Source organism: Agrilus planipennis, unplaced genomic scaffold (assembly GCF_000699045.2).
Source record: "Agrilus planipennis isolate EAB-ADULT unplaced genomic scaffold, Apla_2.0 scaffold13, whole genome shotgun sequence".
NCBI classification, from domain to species: domain Eukaryota; kingdom Metazoa; phylum Arthropoda; class Insecta; order Coleoptera; family Buprestidae; genus Agrilus; species Agrilus planipennis.
Window position 1 is genome coordinate 387737 of NW_020439040.1, and position 23059 is coordinate 410795.

Below are 23059 nucleotides of genomic sequence, written 5' to 3' on the forward strand. Positions count from 1 at the left end.
AGATAGAGTGGAGATGGATGAGGTCGGTTATCCCATAATGAGAGAAGAGTTCGATGTAGCATTAAAAATTTAAAAAAGAATAATAACGCGCTAGGTGTAGATGGGATAGATGCAGGACAAGTGGTTAGAGATCGTATGTTTAAGTTAGTTACATTTACGGGACAGGGAAAGTCCCAATGGATTATAAACGGAACGTGGTGGTAACCATACCTAAAAAGAGAGGCGTGGATAGGTGCGAGACATTTAGCACAATTAGCTTAACTTCCCATTCGTCAATAATTTTAACTAGAATTGTACAGAGGAGGTTGGAAAAAAGGGCGGAAGAACTATTTGGGGAAGATCAATTTGGGTTTAGAAGAAATAGAGGAACGCGGGAGGCCATTCTAGCTTTACGGGTAATTTAAATGCTGAATTTTCATGATCATGAAAGCACATGATATTACTTCGATTTTAAATCGTAGAGTATCTACCATAGTTAAATACTACCATTCTCATAACTGTTTACCTCAGTTCATCGATCGTCCCGTTCGCTGGTTCGTTTGAGAACGAGAACGAGAACGCGAACTGTTTATTAAGAAATGAATTGTGGAGTAATTAAGCCTGGATGATGGGTTGCTATTACAGTTTAATTGCGAGAGCTGTGTTACACACTTGGTATTATTATCTTCGTGCTTTATTGCTGTTTCAACGGATCGTGATGAAAATCCTTCACGAGCCAGCGATTTCGTATATTATCACATCGTATATTCTCACTGATTCCTATTGTCAATGACAACGTACATCCCGCAGACGTTATGTTTTCCTGTTTCTCTTGCTACGAATTTATTGTTTTAATGATGCTGCGACACTCGTTTGTGGGCCTAATTCAAAATGTAAAAATCATACTCGAAACGAAATTCCTCAATTGTAAAACCTGTTCTTCTGTAAGGAACAGAAAAAGTAAGGTTAGGTTAAGTGACTTTTGGTACCTTGTATTCTTGTACAACTTTCATAGATACTAATGTTTAGTATGTACACTAATTCGAAGACCTTTTTATCAAGGTTGCAATCAATGCCATCATCATAAGGTCGCCAGTCCTAAGAGTGGTTGGACACGCACCTCGACTCTTTCTTATTCTGAGCTAATCTTCGTATTTCCCTAAAAGTAGAGCATCCGACATCCTTCACTATTTGTGAGCAGTAATCTAATCTAGGTCAAACTCTACTCCTCTTAAGTCCTGTGTGTGCTTCTAATATGTCTGAGAAGGTGTCCTACCAACCTATCTCGTCTACTTCCATAGAGTCCTCTATTTTTCTATTATTTCTGATACCACTTCATTTCTAACCTTCTTTATCCACCTTTATTCTCTTCATACTCCTGTAACATCACATTTCGAACGCTTCTAACGTTTTCTTTTCCGCCAAGCCGTCCATGTTTCGCACCCATACAACGCCGCGCCTCTTACATTCACCTTTAACAATCTTTTCATCTCTACTACTCCTTCCATCCTGACTAATCTGACTTCCTATATATCGAAAATTAGCCACTTCTAATTTTTCGTCTCATATCTTTATATTCGCCCTTTCCCTACATTTTCTTCCCTTGCACACCCACACCAATGTTTTTGTTTAACTTTTATTTATTTTTATACAAAACTGTTTTGTCAGTACGTTTCCATTAATCAATAACAGAAATTTAATTCCATGACCTTTCTCTTTCACCTCCTTGCGTTGGATTGCAGCCTAGCTTAAAATAATGTTTTCCCAATTCGATAACTTTTGTGTTTAATTCTGCAAGAAAGGTATATTTATACGTACGACCTACATGATGTTTAAAAGTAGTTCAGTTTTGTGAAATTTCGCGTAGGAGATCCAGAGTATGAGGTATTATGATTAAAATTATAAGCGCTATTCACTTTAAGGTTCAATTTTTAACCGACAATAAATCAATGAAACTTCCACCCGGGCAGCTACTGACTTTAAATGATTTACAACGTTTCATAAATCAGAAGCAAGCCCTGCTGGTATCTATTACCCGGGAATCAGCTGCTGTATTTTATGTGTATAAGCTATAAAAGCCAGTCCAAAGACGGTAACTTACGTATAAATTCCTTTTTACCGACAGCAGCAAAGGAAACTTATTAGTAAGCGTACTAGTTTACATGATAAACACGATAGATAAATAAATGCTATACTAGGATTATTATTATGTCTATTAGACGTGCGCCTCTACATGTTTAGGAATTTTCTAGTCTCATTAGTCACTAATTTATATAGGTATGTCTTCACACTACCTTAATAGTTTTTTGTTTGTTATAAATCACCTTATAATCTAGATTCTAGATACTTAACTAACTTTAGCTTAGCTAATTTTACCTCCCATATTATTTATTTAACTCTCATCTTATAGGCATTAACATATTTGTATTGTATAATTATTTGTCGTCCAAAATTGGCATAATCTGCAATAAAACTGTCGCGTTTATGCGTGACGTTGTAGGGAATATCGTAAACGTAAACAAATAGAAAAGAGATGTCAGTTAGGAATTGCAGCGGACACTAATAAAGAAAATGGAAGAATATTACACCAATTGACGTGTAACTAAAAGAGATACAGACAAGCAGAATTTGAGCATATTACCGGCATTGGACTTTAAAGAAAGTTCAATATTCTCAATAATTTAGGAAAGCAAGGACGAATATATAATTCCAACCATGATTTTTTGCATACCTTTGAGCAAATGACTATAGTCCCAAGTGGAAACAAAAAATAAAATACGTCCATTCCCACAGATAGTTTATTACAGACTATGCCAATTTTGATAGTTGTAATGATCAGGATAGCTCAAAAATGTTTGTTGGACGTAGGTCTAAAAACTGGTTCAACATGTGTGTTAATTTAGAGTTAGAACTACATTCCGTTTCGGGTTTCCCGTGATAATAATGTCCCTATTTCCGGGGCGTCCGGACTATATTTTGTGTTTGTTTGAAAAATCGAATAGTTGTAAAGAACAAAAAAAGATCTTTTATAAAAACTGACATAATTTTCTATAATTCCAAACTCAAAAACCTGATTTTTTAGGTTCTTACCCTGGTTTGTTGATGGCCGCCCTAGTTAATGGCGTATTAACATTAACAAGGATGGTACACCAGGGCAGAAAAGTTGGAGTATTCCCACACCTCTACAAGTGACGCCAAAGATTATTCAAGGTATGTCTTAAACACATTCCCTTTACTCTTTTAATTCTAATTTTCTACCCTCTGTAAATATATATATGACATATACCTATATATATATCATATGTGTTTCGGTAAAACTTAGATTAAACCAGAATCCATTATTCCTGTTGCAATATGGAGCAAAATCTCGAGAGTCGCTGCCGCGGTTTTCAGTCAGCGCACACTACTTCAGTGTCCCGTGAACAAATTTCCCGTCCCATTGCAAGTTTAATTAAAACTGCACGGCTAGCAAGCAACCAACGTACGTACGTACGTACATACGTTACATTGTACGTATACGTGTATATTGTTGGGATATGTCTACAGTACACGTACCAACACACTACCATCATCACCACCGCCCCGCTGGCCGCTACCCCAACAGTAGACGGTCAACTTGTCTCTTATTAGGGAAGCTCAGCTCGGGCTCTGAAATGTTGCACCGTCGTATATTTTATTTAGTAATATCACCGGTAAATCCCCAGTCTCAATTGTTTACCGCCACTACGGTCCCAAACAAACTAAATCACTTTGTGTTTATTATTAAACGTTTTATTTCATTTTTGCCTTATTCGGATGTGGACATGCTCAGGTAATCAGTTTTAGTGAATCGTTTTACAAATGACAACACGTAAAATACATTGTTAGATGGGTACAAAGCCTTCCAACAGAAGTTAACTAATTTAAAGTCCCACAAACATTCTAAAACTGCTTTAACTTGTGTTGATATTTGTTAAATTCCACGATCTCTTCTTTACATTCTCGTTGATCACCTAGTACAGTTGGGATGATCAAAATTGGAATAGTCCGCAATAAAACTGTGGTATTTACTTTCTTCTTTCAACTTACTAATTAGACTAGAACGTCCCAAGAGAAGTTATGTCCTTTTGACTATATGTATCAGAATGGAGGACGGAACGTGTATGTTTGAAGCGCGGTACCGTACGGGTGCGAAACATGGACGATGGGGGCGACGGAAAAGAAAATGTTAGAAGCGTTCGAAATGTGGTATATCCGGCGAATTATGGGGACACCGTGGATAGAGACGAATAGAAATGAAGAGGTATTAGAAAGAATAGGATAACATTACATAAATCAATAATAATCCTAGATTGATTAATCATGATTAAATCACTTCCCTTATGCAACATTTGAACAGATTGACCAGTTAATATTGTTCAATACCCATGATCCTGTTCAATTATCCTAGATATACCCTAGACAAGAATTTTCAGTCTCTTTCCAGTCTCTCAGAGAATTTCAGCGTTTCTGACAGCGTCTCTCGTAGTCTTTCACAGTCTCTCAGTTATTGCCTAGGTGTTCTTATGGATCTCTCACAGTCTCTATATGGAAGACTCGAACGATTGTTAATTCAGGGATTCGAGTCTTTCACAGAGAGACTGAATGAATAAAACTGAAAAATTGAGAGACTCGAGTCTCTCTGAAATATGTTGAACTTAGAAAACTTTAACCATGTCTATCAAGACACTACTTATTGAGTGATTTGAGTCTCTCGTTCAGAGATTCGAGTCTTTCGAGACGGAGACTCGAGTCTCGCTTTCAGAGACTCTGGAAGACTGAACATTTTTATCTCGGGTATATTCAGTATCTTTATAACTTCATTTTGACAAGAATAGTAAAGTAGCCTTCTGATCTATTGATAGCCGTCTGTTTTCTTGTTTCACTTCAATAATTGCTTTCGAGTGATGTAGAAGCAGATATTTTTATAAAATTTTAATCTAAAATTGCGTTGTTTGCTCTTCGTTAGTTGTAGGTAATAAATATATAAAATTTTACGCCAGTAATCTATCTATAGCCGTAAAAAGACGGATTGCGTCTTTCTTAACGCGCAATTTCTTCTGTTATGAATATAACGATAAATAACGAGCGGTTCTAAATGGGACGATTAAACGGGTCATTTATCAAACTTTAATCCCAGATGCAATTAAGCTGTAAAAATGAAACGATCACGGAAAAGGAGTTAAAGGGACAAACTCTCGCGCGCTCTAACGCAAACACGTAGAAATTTAATATTATCGCGCTATTCGAGTAGAAAATATCGCCCGGAGGGAGTGACTTTCCCTTTACAATTTGATACTTTTCTTTTTTCGATTTTAATTATAACGGCAAATAAATATTCCTTCCTCCAACGAGATAGATTTTTTGCTTTCGCATCAAGAATATGCTATCTAACGAACCAATTTAACGAAATAAAAATTCTACTACTTATTTATTTGTTAAGCAAAAAAAAATGGATAATACTTAAAGTTCTGGCGCCACTTTGCCGAAGAACTAAAAAACTGCTCTAGGAAAACTCAGCCGGGGGTCCTTGCATTTACGCGATTGAGAGCTCGAGGTTCTTATATAAAAAGAAAAAAATAATTGGATGAAATTTTATAATTTACAAAAGATTTATAAAAGTCCCTGAATATGTTATAAAACCTAACTAAAATTGGAAGCAACACGAAAATTCCATGCTGAGTTTCTTTACTTGATAAACGAGGACTTTAGACAATTAGAGGGATTCAAATAAATGAGGTCCTGAAATATGTAGAAACTGGACGAGTACAGGAAGACCAATAAAGTAACCGATACCAGCAACCAAACATCTTAATGGGGTTTCCAAAAGCTTCAAATAATCACCAGTTATTATTATTCTCTTTCACTATTTTAGACCCAGGATGCTTACTAAAGAATTCTTCAACTCACATAAGTGTTAGATACTCATATCCTCTGATAAGAACCACTTTAATCTAAAACACCTAAAGGGCTGAATAGTACAAAGTATCAATTTATTAAACAAACCTTAAAATTCTAAAAAGGACTCATGACAAATAAACTTTAGGTAAAGGAACTTTAGAAGCGCTAGAAATCTGGTGTTACAGGCGAATGATGAGGATACTGCGGATAGAAAAGGTTAGAAATGAAGAAGTATTAGAAAGAATAGGAGAACAGAGAACTCTTTGGAAGTCAATAAGAAGTATGCGAGATAGGTTAGTGGGACACCTTCTCAAACATGAAGGTCCAGTCAGAGACATATTAGAGGCAGAAACGGGAGTTAGGAGGGGTAGAGGTAGACCTAGATTAGATTACTTTTCGTAAATAGTTAAGGATGTAGGTTGTCCTAAGGAAAGGAACTTTAGTCAGTCATTAGTAAAACTTTCAAAATTCAAATTATAAATAACAAGAAGGCAACTCAATAATGCACTTATCTCAAAAACCTTAGCTCAGTTAAAAGTGGATGAACCTAGGACCTTCATTTTTTTAACAATCTTACGTAATTATAATTAGTTACTCCTAGAGTTGGCTTTTGGTGATATTGTCCTAAGCAATCATATTGAATTGTTTGATGAAAGCACTTATTAATATCTCAAATTCCTAAAGTGAAATATCTAATATAATGAAAGTTCTTTTGCAAAGAATAAAATTATAGAAAAATGGGAGGTATGTAATACTACTTAGTGACAAATTCCAATTTCGTTTTTTATACGTTTCAACAGTACCTACCCCCTTCATTAAGGTAAATTTTAATTTAAACTTAAACGACAATTAAACTTCCGGCGATGCAAGTCGACTGGATGAACACAAGTTGAAAATTATCCACCAGCTCGGACGAACGACGCCGACGTCCGTCGGCTCGCCGCCGTCGACAATTCTGTTCGCCGTTTCCTGGCCTGTCCATTCTCATTGAAGGTGTCCCGATGATGAAGAGAGCGAGAGAGAAGGAAATAATTCTTTTATTCCACGTTAATTCCATTGCTACCGGCAACTGAGGCATTTAAAAGCGACTCCGCTCGTAATCGCGCGCCGCTTTCGCAAACAGACGCCGGGCGTCGCGTCGCGTACCAAAGATAATAGCGCTCTCTGTCGGCGCCGATCGGAAAACAATGCAAACGTGTTAATTAAAAATGCGCATTGTTTTCGAACCAATTCACCTACATTTCTGGCTTGAATTCGTCCTGTAGTAGCAGGAAGCCGAAAACGAATTAACAGGTGCTCGTTGTTTACCCTGTTTACCAGTATTCAGAAGGAAATTGCAGTTCCCCGAAAGCCGTTGCCGCTTTATTCCATTCAACGGCGTGCTCTTTCTCTTTAATCTTTAACGTAATTAAATAGCGATTCAGTGCAAAACCCGCCGAATTGAGGAACACATTCCTTCATGTATATATATATGTACCTAGATACAAACCGTAGAGTTCTCTATCAGATTTACCTGCACATGCATAGAGCATTACATTTACTTGTCAACATGCTTTCTTTTTATATCGTACGAACGATAATGCATAATTTGGTGAACCTATGGAATATTATGGAAATTACGACAGCACCTAGCTTGATCCAAGTTTGGCCCAAGATCGTGCGATTCTGGTCCAGACCCAGTATTGACTTTATGTACCTGGCCTTGACACTCAAACATTGACTGAACACTGATCCAGTATTGACCAACCCATACTTGACTGTCCAGTATTGGATCAAACTTGGCGAAAGGTTAATGTACCTAGTCTTGTCATTTGAAGATTTCCCATACTTTGGACCAGTATTGACAAGCCAATGCTTGGCTGTCCCATTATTGGATCAAAGTTGACGAAAGGTTTATGTACCTAGCTTTAGCATTTGAAGATTGGCCGAACTTTGGACTAATTTTGACAAGTCTACTAATGTACCTAGCCCTGGAATTTAAAGATTGGCCGAACTTTGATCTAGTATTGACAAACCCATGCTTGCCTATCTAATATTGGGCGAAACTTGGCGAAACATGAATAAACCCAGCTTTGGCATTTGAAGATTGACCGAACTTTTGACTGATATTGACAAGTCTACTAATGTACCTAGCCCTGGAATTTGAAGATTGGCCGAACTTTGATCCAGTATTGACGAACTCATGCTTGCTTATCTAATATTGGGCGAAACTTGGCGAAACATGAATAAACCTAGCTTTGGCATTTGAAGATTGTCCGAACTTTTGACTGATATTGACAAGTCTACTAATGTACCTAGCCCTGGAATTTGAAGATTGGCCGAACTTTGATCTAGTGTTGACGAACTCATGCTTGCTTATCTAATATTGGGCGAAACCTGGCGAAACATGAATAAACCTAGCTTTGGCATTTGAATATTGGCCGAACTTTGGACTGATTTTGACAAGTCTACTAATGTACCTAGCCCTAGAATTTGACGATTGGCCTAACTTTGCTCCAGTATTGACGAACTCATGCTTGCTTATCTAATATTGGGCGAAACTTAGCGAAACATGAATAAACCTAGCTTTGGCATTTGAAGATTGGCTGAACTTTGGACCAATATTGACAAATTTTTCCCACTACTAGCCCAAGTTTGGACATATCTATTGTATTTTTCTAAAGGTGATGCCTCCCTTTGATGATTAAATGTAATAGATAATCCTTATATTCAATTCTCAATTCGCCACCACTGATGTATTGTGGCAAATAAAGTAATGGTGTCCAAGTAGTAATTGTCATAAACAAGATAATCTGAGCAAGAACCGTTTCTCAGTTTTTGTTTAGAAAAAAGTTCAAACAGGTAAATGGTAACATAAGGTATAACCCTTTCTATATTCTTCTACTAACCCTAGAACTCTAGAAATAAAACCGAGACGGTCTACTACTCTCTCTTTGGCTTCTCACAACTAATTAGACTTCGGTCTAAATTGAACTTTATTAAAGATCTCATAATATTGAATACTACTGCAAGGGTTGATTAATTTTCCAACGAAAGTCTGCAAAAGTGAAACGGAAGGAGAAATTAAAACTCAACGACGAAACATTTTATGACTCTTCAAAGAAAATATTATATCGCCTGTCTACGAACCGCACTACATAAATGATTAATTGATAAAAATTAATTTACTTGCTAAACTATTAATTTTATATTTCTGTAGTTTATTAAAATTTGAACAGAAAACATTGACACATAATAAGCAGATAGTTTAGTTGATGAAGAAATCCAGACATATTGACGAAAAGTCCAAATTTATTAACATGAGTTCCTACTGTTAGGGCATACTGAAAACCATTTGTAGAAATTCGTTACAATGCTGTTAGGACTGATATAATTATAATTATGTGCCAGTGCAATAAAGGCACTCCATCTTGAGCTTTCTTGTGGAACATAAAAGAAAGTAATTTAATTTTTAATACAGATAACCCAGAATAAAACATCTCGAGAAGAATCATGAACATTGCTCTCTTGAAAGTTCAGAGAAAGAAAAAGTTTTCAAAATGAGTCGAAGCAAACTTCTGCATCAGTTGGATACTTTATATAAAAAGAGCGAATCTGAAACAGGAAAATATAAAAAAATCTTCCTTTTGTTGATTCGAAAGTGATCCATTAAAGTCAAACGAAATAGGCTAAAACGAGATTTTAATGGGTTAGGATGTAAAAAAAGTAAAGCAGTAGACAAGGGTTGGAACTTTTTGTTGCGGTAAGATAAAGTATCCACCTATCTGCCTTTAAATTTCTTTTGTTACAAGAAACCAAAAATATCATTCTTCCAATTTGCATTTTTTATTTATTAGGTCAAATGCTATAACCGCAATAAAAATTAACCATTTTATTATTTTGTTAAATTCGCAGTCGACCTTCTATAACTCGAATATTTTTATGTTCCTCAGGCATAGGTGTATATTGTATTACATTTATTTTATGTATAGTTTTTCCAAGGTGGTGGTCAAATACTTAAACAACTTTATATTTTCGTAACGTTTCGGTTTATTCAAACATGTTTAGACTTTTAAAGTTTAAACATTCTTTCATGTTGAACTACCCCATACTTAATATGCCACGTTACAAAAAACATAAAGTTGTTTGATTATTTGAGTGCCACCCTGGAAAAAACTGCTTAATTTGAGAGTAACGGTCAGGAATATAACTTAAATTTACATTTATTCCAAATTCTTTAACTGAATTTTCTCCATATTGCTAATTTGTGATTGGAGTGCGAATTTTACATTATGAATTCTTCCTTTTTTTTTAAATATCTAGTAATTGATGCTAATGATTAAAGAGCCATTGAACTACTGCTTACTATGCTGCAATTAGAATATCACGGACCTCAGAGTGCTTCGTATTTTTTTAATTACATTTGCCCCTTTAAAAATAACTTTTTCAAGAGTGTAAACAGTAACTACTGCTTTTACTTTTTAGATGTCCATTCGTTTATTAGGTAAACACTAAACTAAAATTTGCTGTTTTATTATTAACGGTATGTTTAAAACATTGTGTTCATTAAAACGCATCGTCAGTTAGTTCTATCATTGTAAAGCAAAAGTCAATATTTTCAATATAGAGTTAACGAACACAGAATTTTTATCTCAATTAAAGCTCCATGTTGTCCCTGTACCCACCGTACAGCTACGTCTAATAAATTTAAACACGAATCGATCATACAGCCACTGTAAAATTTGCACCTCAAACAATGCATCGCGATTCGATAGCGCTAACTTCCGGCGCTCCTAGTTATAAAATTCCCGAACAAAAGCCATGTAGAAGGGCGCTTATTCAGTACAATGTAGATGTTGTGATTGTGTATATACTAACTATTATCATTATTATTATTGTTATTAGTAATATCAAGTGAATACTGATGATCGGAGTGTACGAACGGGTTCGGATAATAACAATGGCCACAAGTCCAGTCAGATAATGATTGACTGTAAATGATTTAAAGGATCATAAATTGTCGGAGCGAGTGGGGCGGCTGCAAATATCCGACGCATCGCGTCGCGACGCTCTGCGCTGCAACACTAGAACGCCGAGTTATGACACGTACGCGCCCTTAAATACGTATTAGTGATGATTATAAATGACGACAGAGCAGATACGGGGAAACATCTAATGCTATCAGTACGATCCTGTCTCATATCGTTAATAATGATATGCCACAATATAACAACAAATGGGAAAGCCGACATCTAAATCTCGAACACTAACCGTGCACTAAAATATATGCGGAACCAATACGAGTGCAACAAATCAAATATGACTTGTGCATGCCGAAAGAGAACACAATCAAAATTTTCAAACGTCTTTCGCATCTAATGTCGAAACATCCTTTCTTCAAAATTCTGAAGTTTAACGCTCTTTTGTTTATGATATTTCATAGGATTTCAAAAAACAACGGAAACTTGTTCTATTGTCCATCTTAATAGCCGAAATTGTTACTGCTCATTGCTTGTTACTGACATTTCCTCCTTGATCTCTTGGTCTCCAGGACGAAATATCGGGTACAGTTAACATGATCTAGTGCAGACTTCCTGTCAGAGAGACCGTCTAAAGTCTGCAGTACTCATAATATCGTAAGTACATACAGGGTGAAAGATATGTTTAAAAAAACAAGAAAGTTGCCAACGTCAGGCCTATTATACTGCTGAAATAGTTTTAAAAATACCGTAAACCTATCCTCACCCTATTTTATTAAAACGATTACTCCCAATTCCATAAGTTGTTTACCGTTCGTTCAAATATTGCATGAAAATAGTAAAAAACTACCCTAATACTTATCCTAATTTATATAATTCATTACTGTGTGCATTTGGGGCATCACTTATAACTACACTCATTACCGTTAAAATCAATAACGTTCAGTAGATCTAGCCTGGATGGCTCCCTTGTTACCTGAAGGTAGAGTAGGAATATTCCGTAGTAATTATGTTAGCTAAGGGCGGCACGGTAACATTCGTTCTCGTTAATACAACAGCAAACGTCACTTGTAATTGCTGCTGATCTATATTTAAACGCGACACTGACATGCCCATGATCTACATAGAGGCGCAAATACACGCACAAACAACTAAAAATTATTCGTCCAGAGCCTGTCGTTGTGATCCAGGTCGTGACATTAGACCACCTACCATTACAGTCAAACACTAATTATTAAATTATAACGATTTGACCCGATATGAAGGACTATTTAAGTAAATTATACTAAGTAAACAAATAATTATTGTATACGTCGAAAGTAAAACATGGTCAATTTTGGTTGACCCTTGATGTGACAATAAAAATAACGTTTTAATAAGATCAAACTATATCATTAATTTACAAATTATTATTGACAGTATACTACTATTGATTTGATATTAATATTTTAGACTGAGTTGTGTGGTCAAAATTGTAAATTAAACATAAAATCCCGAGATAAAAATGTTCAGTCTCTCAGAGTCTCTGAAAGCGAGACTCGAGTCTCCGTCTCTCATCGAGTCTCTCTGGTGTCGCTGAGAGAGTCTGTCAAAAAAACTGTTTAGCGTCTCTGAGCGAGAGACTCGAGTCGCTCAAAGAGAGATCCTCATTTCGTATCCAGTCTCTGAACGAGAGACTCGAATCTCTGAACGAGAGACTCGAATCTCTCAATAAGTGTTGTCTCGATAGACATGATTAAAATTTTCTAAGTTCAACATATTTTAGAGATTCCAGTCTTTCTACGAGAGACTCGAGTCTCTCAATTTTTCAGTTTTATTCATTCAGTCTCTCTGTGAGAGACTCGAATCTCTGAATTAACAATTTTGTCGTTCGAGTCTCTCATACAGAGACTGTGAGAGATCCTTAAAAACACCTAGGCAATAACTGAGAGACTGTGAGAGACGCACTCAGAGACTCTGAAAGACTCTGAGAGACTGGAGAGTGACTGAAAATTTTTGTCTAGAGATTCAAGCTGTCTTTAGAATATTTTTGGCCTACTTTGAACATCACAATTTTGTTATCAAAATCCTCATATAGATCTGTTTTTAACTTTATACGTTACCATCGTCTCTATTGTTCAACTTCGTAGGGGTCATTTATAAATTATGTTCTCAAGTAAGGGGGAGGGAGGGATATTGCTTACAATTAGCGTGACGAGATATGACAGGGGGAGGGGATCTAAGGAAATGTGACTTTCGTACTTCATTAATTTTATTTTAATGTTTTTCTTAACTTGGTAGTTCTTAAAATTTTTCAGTAAGATAGAAAGTCATGGATGGACTAGGCTTTGAGACGTAACATTTGTTAGGGAGGGATTGTTAAAAATGTAACTTAGCGTGGTGAAACTTTGAATGACGTATTTTAGGGACGACCCCTAAGAAGATAGGTAGCTAATGACTATATAATTGAAAGAAAAACGGCAGTTTGTAACAGAAATGTGGTCTCTTTGGAGCTTCTTGATAGTTGTCGTGAAAATTTCTACCTAACATTTCACCTACAACTGCGACAGACATTTGCAAAGGAACTGAGCTGATCATCCTAGTTAGAAATTTTCTTGAGTGTGCTACGTGGATGGATGCAGCATTAAAAAGTATTTGAACAATAAAATTGTTTATCGATTTGAACTTTCTATTTTGCTTTAATTTTGCCTGTGGACCGACGAACCAATTACTTATTAAATTTAAAACACTTTATGTTCTGCAATCCCTTTGAACAAACCGCCGCATTAAGGAAAATATAAACGGTACCTATAGAAATTCATGACAGTTTCTCTTTTCTTCGAAACAAGAAGCTAATACAAAGTAGATTTCCGTCATCCCTCAAGAGCATTTTTCCGAAATGTTATTCTGCCCTTAGATTTATACCGTGATCGGAGCTTTTATGTCAGATATGGTATGATTGCATGTGGAAATATATAGAGAAAATCCAGAACGCAACAAGCTTATTTACAGCGTGTCTCGGAAGGCACAGATAACTTAGAGTGCTTTAATAAATCAAGCTAAAAATCTCGGCTTGCTTCCTTGCTTGCTTGCTTCCTTGGCTCTATATAAAACGAAGGAAACCAAGAGCGAATCGTGTCGAAAACTAAGGGACAGGAAAAACGACCACACGTATCGCACACACATGTACATTTATAGACATTGGGAGATTATGAGCCATGAAAGTGACGCGTGCTTATGGGGATGGGAGTGTTGTTAGAGGTCTACCTCAAAATCGAAATACCCGCTACGCAACGACCTGATAGCGGCACTAAAGCTTGCCAGCCGCGTAATGATCGTTAATTTGGCATCATGGAAGGAGATTTAGTTGCGAAAAGAGCGGTAAATAACAACATAAAAAAGGGAAAGGGCGCATATAAGGAACGATGTTATTATCCTCTTTCACAGCCCTTTCGATGCTGAGGTATCTCACGGTGCTTCTGACTTGGAGATTCTAACTAAAACATCGTATTACCAACGGATACATAAACCATAAACTAGTCATATTAATACAATGCAATTAAAATCTACTCCTTCTTAATCATTTCGATGAGAAAATTTTAATCATTACCCTCCTCGAAGGAGTTTAATGTCACTTGACAGCTTCAAGTTTATAGACACTCGGCGCGAAGTCTGGACTATACAGTGGATGGTTCAAAACATCTTACTAAATAGTTTGAGAGGACGTTGCGATGACGGCACAGCGCGGTGGTACATTGTCATTAAAATAATCATGGCCATCCAACATATAGTCCATAGTTCGTATCAAGTGATTTTAACCCCCTTCGTCAATTGAATGTGGTTCTTGGGTGGTCGTTGCCTTGTCCCCCACAAAGAGGTAAATATCTTGGCCTCTTTAGCGGAAAACTTCTAGAATGAGGACATTAACAAATACCTCAATTATTCTGGTAATTATGTAAATAAATTATAGTGGTAATGAAAAAAGTAGACCTCGTAGTTCATGTCTATTTATTAATACAAAAAGTGTAAAAATTTGAAAGCTCGTTCCATTCGTTTCAAGGTTTCATTCGGAAATATGTAAATTAAGGAACAAGGACGCGTCTTTAAATATTTAAGACCAACGTAAAAGGCCTTCCTTCCTCTGATCCCTGTGCCGTGTCGACCTCTTCCCTCGACCGTCACCGTTGCCCCCCGTTTCCCATGCCGGTCTCGATACACCGAATCAGAAGTTTTCTTCAGAATTTTAATGCAACGTTTCGAGTTTAACTCCAACGACGCCAACTTTACTCGATATCAACGAAAAAGAAACGAAACTGAATAAAAGGATTGGGGCAATGCTGTTACAGCTGACGTCGCGACGTCGGCCGACGCGCGTCGTTGATAATGTTACAATGTCCTTTCTTTGAAACTAGTTTCTGTATCTGTGTGTACCTTTTATTTCCATTCTGGATAACAAATATCTCTCGAAGGTGCGGCCATTATTAAAACATAACATTATTATTTTTCCAAAAATTATCGCCTAATGTATTTTTTATGGCATTTCCGCTCAGTAGTCAGACCCCACCCCACCCCCCATGTGGCAGATGGGTTTAGAAGAAATAGAGGAACGCGGGATGCCATTCTGGCTTGACGAAAAACAATAGAGAAAACGATAGAAAAAGGAAAGAGCGCGTACATAGGATTTGTAGATTTAGACAAAGCTTTTGACAATGTTAAATGATGCAACATATTAAATATACTTAAAAATGTAAGGATGGGTTACAGACATAGAAGAGTGATACTTAGTTTGTATAAAGAACAACAGACAGTTATAGAACTGGGGCTACAACGTAAAGAAGTAAATATTAGGGAGGGAGTTAGACAGGGATGCACACTGTTACCGCTACTTTTTAATCTATACATCGAAGATGCGATCAACATCATAAAAAATCAGTACAACTGTAGGTGTAGATACACAGGGGTAAAAGATTAGTATGCTTAGATTTGCAGATGATATAGCAGTATTAGCATCTCTCAAGGAGGAGTTACAGATAGTTTTAAATAAAATGGAAGCGGTACTAACAAAACAGTACTGTATGAAAATAAATAAAACTAAAACGAAAATACTGATATGCAAGGGAAGAAAAAGTAGGGAAAAGACGAATATAAAGATAGGAGACGAAAAATTAGAAGAAGTGGCCGATTTTAGGTATCTAGGAGGTCAGATAAATCAGGGCGGAAGGAATAGTAGGGATATAAATCAGAAGATAGCGCAGGGTCTAGTCAAAGACATATTAGAGGCAGAAACAGGAGTTGTTAAGTGGAGTAGAAGTAGACCTAGATTAGATTACTGTAAATAATTAAGGATGGGGGGGTTCTGGTTTTTGGGAAATGCGAAGATTAGCTCAGGATACAAAAGGGAGAAGGTGCGTGTCCAACCAGTCTTAGAACTGTCGACCTTGATGATAAGGATGATGTGCAAGATCGTCCATGTTGTTATTACTTACGTCTGTAGGCAAAATCTAACAAGCAAAACTGACAAAAAAAATACATTAGGCCTGTAATCACTTATTTACACAATTATTGGTAATCAGATGATATTTCCTAATTTAATTTGCATTGAGAATCTGAATTTTCATTCGAACAAAGTTTAATCCTGTTAAATATATTTTCAGGAAATTCAATCTTTTTAATGAAAAATTACAACACTTATTTTTGGGTTATTTTTGGGTTTCCACTAATTGCAAGAGTAAAAAGTGTGCGATTAAACCGATGCCGATCATTGGTCGAAATGTGTTATGATATTCCGCCACAAAACATTTTATAAGTGATCAAACGAGACATAAAGTAAATTTCCCGTGACTTGTGTTTTACAAGCTTGAGCGCAATTTTCTCCGCTACATTGTTGCTTATTATATTCGTTCACGACGTGATAGCTGTACATATATCTATTTGTCCTACAAACACACACATACACACACACACACACGTTCGCATACTTGAACAACCCCTAATCGATGGCCCATTCGTTTTTATTCGTACACCTCGAAATGTCGTTATCGTCGGAGACCAAAGCCTCGGGCTTGGAATATATACACATTTATATACATATGTAGTTGTACGTGTACGTGTATGGGTACGTAGCAATGAACCTAACCTACCCAGTAAAAAGCGTCACATGAATAACGCATCACTCACATTCGCTCCCTATTACCCTATAAGCTGCCGCGAAAATCCCCCAATATCGTCCCCTTTTACTTCGAACAAACAAATTCTGATTTTCAACGTTAAAGATAAACGATTTACAAGCAACATAACTTTTTTGAGAGCACCTGTCTTTGAGGATATTTAAATACGTATTTCACATGTGTTCGTAGGCACTAAGTAGGTCAAAATATATATATATATATACCTTAAAAAAAATGTAAGCAATGTTATCAGATTGGGGAAGTTCATGTTAAAGTCAGATGTGGAAAACTTGTAAGTGATAATTAACAAATACATTCTCTCTAAAACAAAAACCTAACAATAACAAATTATATATGACAAACACAAAGAACATTGCAAATAAGAGTTAAGGAGCACAAAAAAGCAGCAGCCAAAAGAAGATCGATACAAGCGATGTTAATACATTAAAAAGAACAAAATGTTTTTGGTGTTCAATATTCTATATTTTTATATTATATAACTATCTACGTTTGTAATAAAAACCATTTAAAAGCCAGTNTAAAACAAAAACCTAACAATAACAAATTATATATGACAAACACAAAGAACATTGCAAATAAGAGTTAAGGAGCACAAAAAAGCAGCAGCCAAAAGAAGATCGATACAAGCGATGTTAATACATTAAAAAGAACAAAATGTTTTTGGTGTTCAATATTCTATATTTTTATATTATATAACTATCTACGTTTGTAATAAAAACCATTTAAAAGCCAGTAAATAAAATATACGTTTTAAATTTAATTTTGTTTTAGCAAGCACTTTTTTCGATGTAATGCTACTTTTTAAATAAAGGATATAACGAAAGCTCTGCTGACACTCTAAATAACTAAAGTCGCAATCAATGCATTTATTCGATTCGTTTCGAGTATATAGAACAGAGCCTCTTGATTAAATCCATTGAATCAATAATGCGTTTAAACTTCCTCTCTCTCTATAGCTACTCGCTAACGCGCAAACTTCCCTCGAAGCGTCGGATCGCGTCGCGACGCGCCATCGTCGATTTCTCCGTCACGTCTTCGATGCGCCCTTTTATTTCGCGATGAAAGCCTTCAGCGGAAGATTTCGGAGAAAAAGCCCCGTCTCCGCAATAGCTTCGATTGATGTTACCCTATTTATTATATTACCCTCGAAATTGGTTAACACTATGCTGGCGTCGGACGAAAAAGTTTTGATGAATGACCTGTCCGCAACAATGCTGGTGATCAAAAAGTCATTAAGCGTGAGCTAACCGCCTTTGTCTCGGCCACCATGAATGCCGCGGGGTTCAGTCCAAAAACCCCTCTTCGACGCGATATTACCGTAACAACCCCTTTTCTCAAACCGCTACATTTTCTTTAACTTTTTGTAGCTCTCAGTAACTATAGAGAAAAGTCGTTTCACACTAGCGGTTTTAAAAAAAATTTTGTAAAAACATTCTTCTCTAAGAATCACACAGATTTAGTAAAAAACTATAGACACTGGTTAGGTTTAAGTGCTTTGACAACGTCATAAATGGATCAAAACTTTATAATATGGGATTTTCATTAAATTTGTATTGTGTTATTTAATGTAGTTTATAATCAAGAATTAAAATAGGCAGCGACTTAATTTTGAACATTAAATATTTTAGCTAATTTTATTTTTATAGCAGTATTAGAACCTCTCAAGAAGGAGTTACAGATAGCTTTAAATAAAATGGAAGCGGTATTGACAAAACAGTACTGCATGAAAATAAATAAAAGTAAAACAGAAAAGACTGATATGCAAAGAAAGAAAAAGTAGGGAAAGGGCGAATGTAAAGATAGGAGACGAAAAAATAAAAGAAGTGGCCGATTTTTGCTATCTAGGAAGTCAGATAAGTCAGGACGGAAGGACTAGTACGGATATAGAGCAGAGGATAGCGCAGGGTCTAGTCGCCTTTAACAAAAAGAAGTCACTTCTTTACTCGCGAACGATTAATTTAGAAATTCGAAAAAGGTTGTTAAAGATATATGTTTGAAGCGCGTTGTACGGGTGCGGAACATGAACATGACTGACAACCTTGTAATGATGATGGTGAAGTTGTTAGGGTTATTGATGACCTCAAATTTGGCAAACTTATGCAACTATATACACAATCTGTGTTCACAAGTAATAATCCCAATTTAATCAATTTAACTCCTTCCATATGTTTCATCAGAGGTCAAGATACAATTCATTTCGTGTATTATGGTGAGTGAAGTTAAACAAATGCATGAAAAGTAAAGAACTGATTAAATGAAGAGGTCGTACGTTGTTTGTTTGTTAGAGAAAAATCGATTCGGAGCGTGTAACGTAGGTCGTTGGGAATTCTTCGCAATCACAATCACCGTTTGCGTACAAGAGAATGGCAGCCTTCCTCCTACGAGATTGTACGTACTCCAATCTCAGTCGACAATCTCTGGTGTTATTCTGGCGTTCACAGTCTGAAACGTACCCGCCATTCTCGCAATAGCGTAAGTGTGGTATCTTGTTGTAAAAGTCCCATGCGGATAGAGCGAATGCCGTTGGATAGTTGAAACGTGAAAGAAATACGCTTATCTCAAATGCTGCAAGTGTTACATGAGAAACGTGGGAATTCTCGAACTCCTTCAATGGGATAAGTCCCCGTTTCTTAAATGGGTCATTCAGTAAAGTCCCCTTCCCACTTTATCAGGATCAAGAAGTTGGAAACTTCTCGACCGCATACTGTATCTAATTGTACGTAATACAAATGTACCTAATATGCATGTACTTTAGTAAGTTGACTAGGAAAAGGAACTGTTGGTTAGGTACAGATCTAATCTGGCCAAGGGAAAATTGCAAAATGAATGGACGAATCAGCAGACAATTGCTACAATAAGACCCGTTCCCGAATTACTGAAATTTGCATTTTCGCAAAATTAAACGAAACAACCGGTCGAACTTTCTGGGTTATCTTGGCCTGCTAAAATAAGCCAAACTTTATTGGACTACACAAGTTCTGTTTTGTCCTAGTATTTATTAGATAAAACACGTGTGCATATACTTTATACACCTATTAATTTACAAGATAAAAACATAACGTGATTTAGAAACCATATATTTACTATAATAATTCAAGTCTCATAAAACAGGGTAATCGAATTCAACTAAATTAGGAGTTTTAATCGTTTGTATTTTAAAGGCTGTTCCAAACAAATAAATCTTTAGGTATAAGTTTTGCATCATCGCTGTGTGCGCTGTTTTCAACTTTTCATTTAGTTTGGAGCAGCGTTGTTGCATGTATGGTAGGCATGGCAAAATCCAGGACACACCAGGACGTAATTATGGATTTCCATCTTCAGAAACTGTAATTATTTCTTCACGTGTACATATATATATGTGTGTATGTATATGTATATGTGCCGATAGACAGAAGGAGATACAATTTTGTAAATCCAAGTTCTCCAACACCCTATAACTTTGTACTCTTGAATTAGTTTAGATAAAACTTGATAAACAGTCTCTTTGATATGATATCACTAGGTACAGGGCTGACGGCCTTACGTGCCCGAGATAAAAATGTCTCAGAGTCTCTGAAGGCGAGACTCAAGTCTCCGTCTCTCATTGAGTCTCTCTGAGTCTGTCGCTGAGAGAGACTGTCAGAAAAACTGTTTAGCGTCTCTGAACGAGAAACTCGAGTCGCTCATAGAGAGATCCTCATTTCGAAATGAGGATCCTCATGAAAATTCAAAAAATTATAATCCTCAAGGACGGAAAAATTTCAAAACATATTCCAAGTCCGGAAAAATTTCCAAGTTCAAATAATATTATAAGTCCACAAACATTTCAGACTCCAGTCTCTCTTTGAAAGACTTGACTCTCTCAATAAGTGGTGTCTCGATAGACATGGTTAAAATTTCAGAAAAGTTCAACATATTTCAGAGATCCCATTCTTTCTACGAGTAACTCGAGTCTCTCAATTTTTCAGTTTTATTCATTCAGTCTCTCTTGAGAGACTCGAATCTCTGAATTAACAATTTTATCGTTCGAGTTTCTCATTAAAATAATGTGAGAGATCAGTAAAAACACCTAGGCAATAACTGAGAGACTGAGAGACTGTGGGAAACGCTCTCAGAGACCCTGAAAGACCCTGAGAGACTGGAGAGAGACTGAAAAATTTTGTCTAGGGTGTTTTTGATATTCCTATGCAGGTCGATCCATGACTATGGCTTTGCAAAACGTTTCCGTGCAATAAGTAAAGGTACCTAACAAGCGGATAACAGGCCAACACACTCACTTTCATACATGGATAGTAAATACATATGTACATATGTCGCGTGACATGGCCGAACAGATGACGAACATTATAAAAAGTTACCGGAGCGGAAGTTTAATGTCTTTCTTTATCATAAACGAACAGTGTTTGGACAAAGCATCCCATTTATCTTTAAAATGCCTCTAACGCTTGAAAGCTTAATGGCGCCAAAAGCGTGCCAATAGCAACAGTGTAGCCAACCACATTCTTTTATGACAACGTAACGTAGCGGAGTCCGAAGATCGGTTACGACCACGGCATCTTTTAGGTACGTAACCCAGTCAAACATAAAGGACGGAGACGTAATGGAACAATTTTAGATCCGATATATATACATATAACAGCGACCGAACGATAATGACTCCTTTTGGACGTGTCAAGGCATTTCCATGCTTGGAACCTGAGGGACACTAAACATGGGTACTCTCCATGCAATGGAAAGTTGTCTCTCGCTCCTCTATCCGCAAATAGTTTCTCAACACGAATCCATGTTGTCGTAATCCCTGTACCTTTAATCATGTGACAGTGGCACGATGAACTTTATGGAGTATATATATCACACATTATTTCCGTCAATTTTCGCATTTCTCGAAAACTAGAAAACTAGAAATCTACTAGAGATGTATCAGATAGTGATTTAGCAGGGTACCAGATGACTGCGTACCCAACATTGTCAGACCATATTAAGTCGCATTCAAAAAGTCGATTGAACGCTAAACTATACCGGCATCATTATCTTTTACTCAATGGGATCCCAAAAGAGTGCTGAATCCTTCGGGTTCCAGATCTAAACCAGGTGCCGAGCCGATTTCTAGGACTTATTAACATTGGCTTCTCGTATATGTTATGCGAAGCATATGAAATGTTCTTAAATAATAAACATTGAATAAAAACAAATGAAATGGCGTCGCCTTCAATGCAGTTTCTTGTCAAATACATTACCGAATTTTTGTAATTTAATCTCTAATGACCAGGACCGGCCTTTCTTCTAGGACTTACTTCCTGAAATGTTTTCACGCTGATACATGAAAATGTCAATATGTGACAAGGTTCCTATTGTTTACCAATGGTTATTAATGCGGTTCAAATAACTGGAGCATGTAGATATTTACGAAATAACTTAAGAAAAAATCCTACAACCTTTTCATAGGTATATTAGGAACAACAATTCCTTAATTTTGCCATGCAACCAGAAATAAAAGATTCATTATTTACAAGGACACTTTACATCCATTTTTGTCCAAAATCCGAAACGAATTTCGCAACAAACTGGTACGCTTAATTCGTCGTAAAAAAAATTAAATCCCTACGCTTCAAAAGTAATTTATCATAAATACGTGGAACGAAAAAAAAAAAACGACATCGTCTCATCTCGGTACGCTCTGCTTATAGCTGCACGAAAATTTGCTACAATGTGTCATTCGAAGCAACGACGTTACGACTGCGGCCATTAAGGGCATTAATTTTTCTAGGCGTGTTCCTTATTTCGTCGTTAATAGGGAAGAATCTGGTGGCGGTGGGACGGCAATGGTCCCATCCGCGCTCGAGATTCTTTCCATTTAGTGTCTAATATAGGATCGGAATGTCGGCAGACCCATTAACCAGCGTAATATAAAGATGCTTTAGGAGTCAATAAAAAGCGCTCGGAAATGATGTAACTTATACTCGCGGCACCAACCAGCGAAACGGTTGAGTCAGTTAGTTGCTTGGTTGGTAGCAGTCAGTCGTTACCCTCGCCGCCCCCCCTCCCCCCCCATTTCGA

At 36.6% G+C, this 23059-nt stretch overlaps 1 long non-coding RNA gene across 1 annotated transcript in view; it reads left to right on the forward strand.

Moving 5' to 3' along the window:
* LOC108744202 overlaps positions 1-23059 on the forward strand; it is a 209245-nt gene that overhangs the window by 101248 nt on the left and 84938 nt on the right. Inside the window, exon 3 of the long non-coding RNA XR_001938937.2 lies at positions 3062-3189. This is a non-coding gene — a long non-coding RNA (uncharacterized LOC108744202). The remainder of the gene's footprint in view (positions 1-3061; positions 3190-23059) is intronic.